This window comes from Bradysia coprophila, unplaced genomic scaffold (assembly GCF_014529535.1).
Source record: "Bradysia coprophila strain Holo2 unplaced genomic scaffold, BU_Bcop_v1 contig_538, whole genome shotgun sequence".
Taxonomy (NCBI): Eukaryota; Metazoa; Arthropoda; class Insecta; order Diptera; family Sciaridae; genus Bradysia; species Bradysia coprophila.
In genome coordinates this window covers 983,062-989,549 of record NW_023503785.1, presented here as the reverse complement: position 1 = coordinate 989,549, position 6,488 = coordinate 983,062, and positions in this window count along the sequence as shown.

Here is a 6,488-nt window from a genome sequence, read left to right as displayed (position 1 = left end):
TCGCATCGGGCCGATGTTCGTCACCCATGTTCGACAAACGACCATAAATAGTTACGAATACATACAACACAACACTTGTAAATGCTCCAACATAATGATGAAATGAGCGAGAGAGTTTCTGAACACCGACAAGTCTAAATTGTACTGAAAAATCGACTTGGTGAGTTCATAAAGAATCGTCGACTACTCACCACTTTTTCACGAACTCGCCGTTTCTTCAGACTTTTCGGTGCAATAAAGTCTAACGGACCCTTGACAGATAGTTCTTTCATTTTCTGATTATGATGATTGTAGTACGACAATACAATGGTTTTTCGTTAGTTTAGAAATTTTGGTGAATTTCAAGGTGAATTTAATAAAATTGAATTCTTGCCAATGTGACTGAAAAGTGGAAAATTTGGAGATTTGACTTGACCTTAATTGAACTTTTGTTTTCAAACTTAAGTCTTTTTAACTTCATTTTGGCACCAAAATGTGTCTTTTGTCTCTACAATGCAATCTGATTGGGATGTACACTAGGCGCCTATTCTGATATTACACAACCCTAACGCACAAAAAGCACGAGTCGCCGAACCAATGTTTATTTCACACGATTAGAAAAGTGTTAGCAATGGATTGAGTGAATTATATACATGGGTGGACTGTCGATCGATAATTAAATGGGAATGTAAACAATGAACGAGATATATATATATATATATATATATATATATATATGTGTGTGCGGAGAGAAAAGAGAAACTATTAAATCTAATGAATATGGTTGGAAATCCGATTACGAAAGACTATTTTTGGATTTTTGCAAATTAGTTAATTTGATTATTTTTACTATTTTTTTTTATTATTTTATATTAATAGACAGAAGGAAAATGTTTTTGTTTAAACGGAGAAGAAGAGAAAAAATTCGGAAAATTCGGTTACTTTTCCCAATTTGTAATTTGTAAGAAAAACAGAGAGGAAAAACAATTTAATCAGACTGTGAGTATCTTTTAAAATAAATATAAAAATAAATTCAAATTATTCATAGTAATCGCATCAGTGGTTTCATTTTTTTTTCTCGGTAGACCATAGTCGCGTGTTGAACGCACTAAAAGGAACTTCTTCTTCTTATTTTTCAGCCTATTTCTATCCACTGCTGGACGTAGGTCTCCCCAATTCTCTGCCACTCCAAACGATCCGTTGCCACTTGTTGCCAATTTGTGCCTGCAATTCTACCATTATTCTACCTCTTGGTCGTGTTTTAGGTGGTCTCCAGTTCATGATCGTTTTGGTCCACTTCAGAGATGCTACTGTTTCCATGACATCAACGGCTTTTGCTTGCTGTCGGATCCATTGATTTGTCATTCTATCTCTGAGCGTAGTTTGAAGCATATAGACCTGGAGCCTGTGGTATTTTGAGTCCCTCATCTCATATGGTCCTGGAATTCTCTTGGATGCTAAAAAGGTACCCATGAATACGAGCGACAACAAATGTCATATGATTTTCCTGGGAAATGCATAGTGGGGCATGCCAGACAAAAGGGAAATCGAAAAATGGTCGCTTTTTGTCGTGATAAGTCCTTGACCTAAAATTGGCGTCACTCGATGCCCACTGACTCCAATGAGCAGAAAAACACCCGCCCGACAAAATTCAATGAGAACTATGAGCTGTCAGACAAAATACACTAAACACTGTGAGCCATAAGACGAAAAGAAAACATTGTTTTTGTCTGGCAGCTCACAGTTCTCATTGAATTGTCACGACATAAAATTGACCATTTTTTAGTTTTATTTTTGTCTGGCGGCTCAGAGATCTTAGTGAATTTTGCCTGGCGGTGTTTTTCTGATCATTGGAGTCCGTGGGCATCGATTGACACCAATTTTAGGTCGAGGACTTATCACGACAAAAAGTGACAATTTTCGAGTTTTAATTTTGTCTGGCGGCTCACAGTTCTCTTTTTTTTGTCTGGCGATGTGTTTTTCGTTCATTGAAATGTGTGTCATACGTTTGACGCAAGGGTATATGACGACAAAAACTGACAAAACTGAATTTTGTTTGGTGATGGTTTTACTGCTCATTGGGGTGCGTGGGCATCAAATGACACCAATTTCAGATCAAGGGCTTATCACGACTATTTTCCGATTTTCCTTCTATTTTGTCTGCCCTAATATGCATTTTCCAGGAGAATCGTAGAACATTTTTTGTCGCTCGTATTCATGGGCACCTTTTAGCATCCAATAGAATTCCAGGACCATATGAGGGTCAAAATACCACAGTCTCCAGGTCTTCGGAAACTTTCGTTAACATTAACGTTTCCGCTCCATATATGTCCGAACGCTGCTCATGCAAGACAAATTCTACATTTTTAGACCCGTATGAAGTACCGGGGTCTTATGGGTTTACGCATACGTTTGTAACACGTCGAATTGCACTCACTGAGTACGGGGAAACCAATTGTGGTTGTCCATAGATGCCAAATCAGCGGGAAAAAGAGTCCGTCTGTCCGTGGGTTCTCTAACTTGAGTAGAACGCATCCGATTTTAAAAATTATTTTTTTCCCGTTTCTTCTTCTTCTTCTTTTTCAGCCTGTTTCTATCCACTGCTGGATGTAGGCCTCTCCAACTTCTTTCCATTTCGTACGATCCATTGCCATTTGCTGCCAGTTTGTACCTGCAATATTCTTAATTCCGTTTGTCCATCTCTCTGGTGGTCTACCTATAGCTCGTCTTTTATATGGTCGCCAGTTCATGATCTTTTTGGTCCAACGTTCGTCTGTCCTTCTTGCAATATGTCCCGCCCAGCTCCATTTCAGAGATGCTATTCTTTCCATGACATCAACGACCCTGGTTTGTTGTCGAATCCATTGATTCGTCATTCTGTCTCTGAGTGTTATTCCGAGCATACTCCGTTCCATGGCTCTTTGTGTCACTCTCAATTTATCTTCGGATGCTTTTGTTAAAGTTAACGTTTCCGCTCCATAAGTGAGCACTGGAAGGACACAAGTGTCGAAAACTTTGCGTTTCAGACTATTATTCATTTTGCTTTTGAAAATTAGTCTGAGTTTTCCGAACGCTGCCCATGCAAGACCAATCCTACGTCTTATTTCTGCAGTTTGGTTGTCCAGACCTAACTTCAGTTTATGTCCTAGATATACATAGCTGTCGACTCGTTCAATGACAGTGTCACCAATTTTGATTTCTCTATCGTCCCCGATGTTGGTCATGACTTTTGTTTTCGATAAGTTCATCTTGAGGCCAACTTTGCTCGCCTCTTCACTTAACTGTTGTAGCATAAGCTGAGCCTGACCTAGATTCGCTGCTATCGGTACAATGTCATCAGCGAAGCGGAGATTGCTCAGGTACTCTCCATTTATCTTTATTCCCATTTTACTCCAGTTTAACTTCCTAAAAATACTCTGCAGAATCGCCGTGAATAATTTCGGTGAAATGGTGTCACCCTGCCTTACACCTCGGCCAATTCTGAATTTCTCCGTGCTCTTATGAAGTTTTATACATGAAGTAGCATTTTTGTACACATATCGAATTGTGTTGGAGTACCTTGAGTCTACTCTACATTCGTCTAATGCGTCCAATATCGACCATGTTTCCACTGAATCGAAAGCTTTTTCGAAGTCTATGAATAGCAAGACTATGTCGATGTTGTATTCACGACACTTCTCAATAAGCGTTCTCATCACCTGCAAATGGTCGTTTGTGCTGAAACCAGATCTGAAAGCAGCTTGTTCAACAGGTTGGTAGAAGTCGAACTTGTTAGTGTTCCTCTTCGTAATGATTTTCATAAACAACTTGTAGAGTGTTGACAATAGGCTTATGGGTCGGTAATTTTCCAGCTTTGTTATGTCTCCTTTTTTATGCAGCAATGTAATTACCGCATTTTCCCAGGCTTCTGGTACTTCTTCCCATTGGAGACATCGATTAAACAAAGCCGTGATTGCCTTTAATAATGAGTCTCCACCTAGTTTAATGGCTTCCACTGGAACACCATCTTCTCCGGGAGACTTTTTGTTTTTCATCTCGGCTACTGCAGCTTTGACTTCATCAACAGTTATGTCGGGCATATCCTCCGATCCCACGTTTCTTATTATTGGTCTATCTTCGGTTTCTTCCGTTGGGCTCTGTCTTGCTGAAGAAAACAAATTCTCATAAAATTCTGTTGCAATGTTTAATATCGCATTTCGATCCGTTTGGATCGTTCCTGTTTTGTCTCGTAATTTGAAGATTTCGTTTTTGGCGTTTGTCATTTTTCTCCGTAGGACTTTCATATTGCAGTTAGCTTCAATTATGTTTTGAGCCAATTGGACATTATATTTTCTTTCATCTGATCTCCTTGCTCTGTTGATACTTTTAGACAGGTTCCGGTATTCCACCGAATCTCGTCCTCCGTTTTTTACCAACTCTGCTCTGCTTGCGATCAGGTCTAATGTTTCTCTGCTGAGTTTTGATTCTTTCCCTTGGACGGATTTGCATTTGGATTTCATGAAACCCATTATTGTATCGACGATTTTGGTATTCAATTCGTCCAATGTTTCACATTGATTGTTGACGTTATCTAATTCGGCAGTCATTTTCGTAGCAAATTCTTCATTTTGTGTGTAAAGCCGTTGTACGTCAATCCTTTCACTTTTCTGAACTAGTTGTGATCTTTGAAATCTGGTATTTAACGTGACTCTTGCACGAACCATTCGGTGATCACTACCGGTTGAAAAATTGTTTAGGACCGTAACGTTCTTAACGGTTGACTTACAGCCAGTTATGATGTAATCGATCTCATTTTTCGTTACACCATCTGCACTAGCCCAAGTCCATTTCCGTTGAGGCTTTCCTGCAAAAAATGAATTCATTGCATACAAATTGTGTTGCTGTAAGAAGTTGAGTAAAGTATTTCCACGCTCATTTCTTTGGTCGTTGCTAAAACTACCAACAGAAACTTCGGAGTCTTCTTCTCGTTTTCCCAGCTTCGCATTGAAATCACCGATTAGATATTGGTAATGTGAAGGGTTTTCGTCCAGAGCTTTCTCGACATCTTCATAGAATCTTTCTACTTCTTCGTCATCATGAGTGGACGTGGGTGCGTAAACCTGAATTAATTTGACACTGTATCTGTTATTTATCTTCAGGCTTACGTATATCACTCGATCGGATATGCTTTTCGTGTGAATTATGCGATCCGACCACCGCTTGTTTATGAACAATCCGACACCGTGCATCAGCATCTGACTGTCACTTCCTCGGTAGAAGAATGTATGCCCTGATTGTAATTTCAGGCATTCCTCTCCAGGTTTTCTCACTTCGCTCACTCCCACAACATCCCATTTTATCTTTTCTAGCTCTTCTTCCATTTCTTGCATTTTTTGTCTTGACGACAATGTTCTGGCATTATATGTGTCAATGTATAATTCGTTATGGCTTCGTTTGAAGGTTTTTAGCATTAAAACACCACGCTTGCTACTGCGGGTTGGTGAGTATGAAAGCTTTACTTTGCTCGCCCCCGGTAATCCTCGAGCTCTGACCCGCACATTTCTGCACGTTCCGGGACCACCGTGCCTATCAAAGTGCACAGTGCCCGACGGGGTAGTGTTACTCTTTTTGAACATTCTTTTCCATAAAGCTTTGCCCATTCTTTTGAACCTATCTGAGCAAAAGGTTATTCGTCCTTTAAAAGCTTAACCTAGTAGCTAATAAGAATTCTGGGATCGTTCTATCCTTTGGCTTCCTGATCGTGTTGTTCCACCTCAACGTTGGTCCCTTAACCCCAATTCTTTCGGCTTCCAGCTCACGATTCATTCAACCTTAAGATTGATCTATCTAATCCTATCTTATTTACTGCTACGTCCTCGTTAAACTTCATTCCCTCCACTCTTTTTCAAACTGGCTTGGGACAGTCTTTGGCGGTGTTTTTCCCGTTTGGCAATGCCAAAAGACAGGCTAAGTTCGAAGATGGGTGATTTCGCGTCGACCTCTCCCATGCTGGGGCCCAATAAGTGCTTTAGAGCTTTTCAAAGATATCTCAGGACATTTAAGAGTTAATTCGCCAAAACTTCGAGCAGCTTATATGGAATCGGGATTCAGGCCGATGGCGATCCCAAAGAGCTATAGTTCAAACGAATATCGTCGTTCCATTCTGAGAATTTTGTGGAACAACATTTTTCTCGAAAGTTTTTTGTTGGGCTGACATGGCCCTTAGAAAAAATTTCTCCGGAGTAGTCTCGAAAATCGTTTTTTATCAATAGCGAAGAAAATGACTCAAAACGTATATATACGTATTTTTTCAGTATATGTAAGGATATGTTGATATACTGTTAGCATTCAGCATATGATATATACGTTTATATACTGCTATCAGTACTTAAATATATACGGTTTTATACTTACTAATGTAACAATCAGTCTATGATGAGCTTTTGTCGGGGCAACATATCTGTCACATGAATTTTACGATGTAAGACCTTGACATTTTCAATTGAATCATAAGTAAATTCATGAAACGC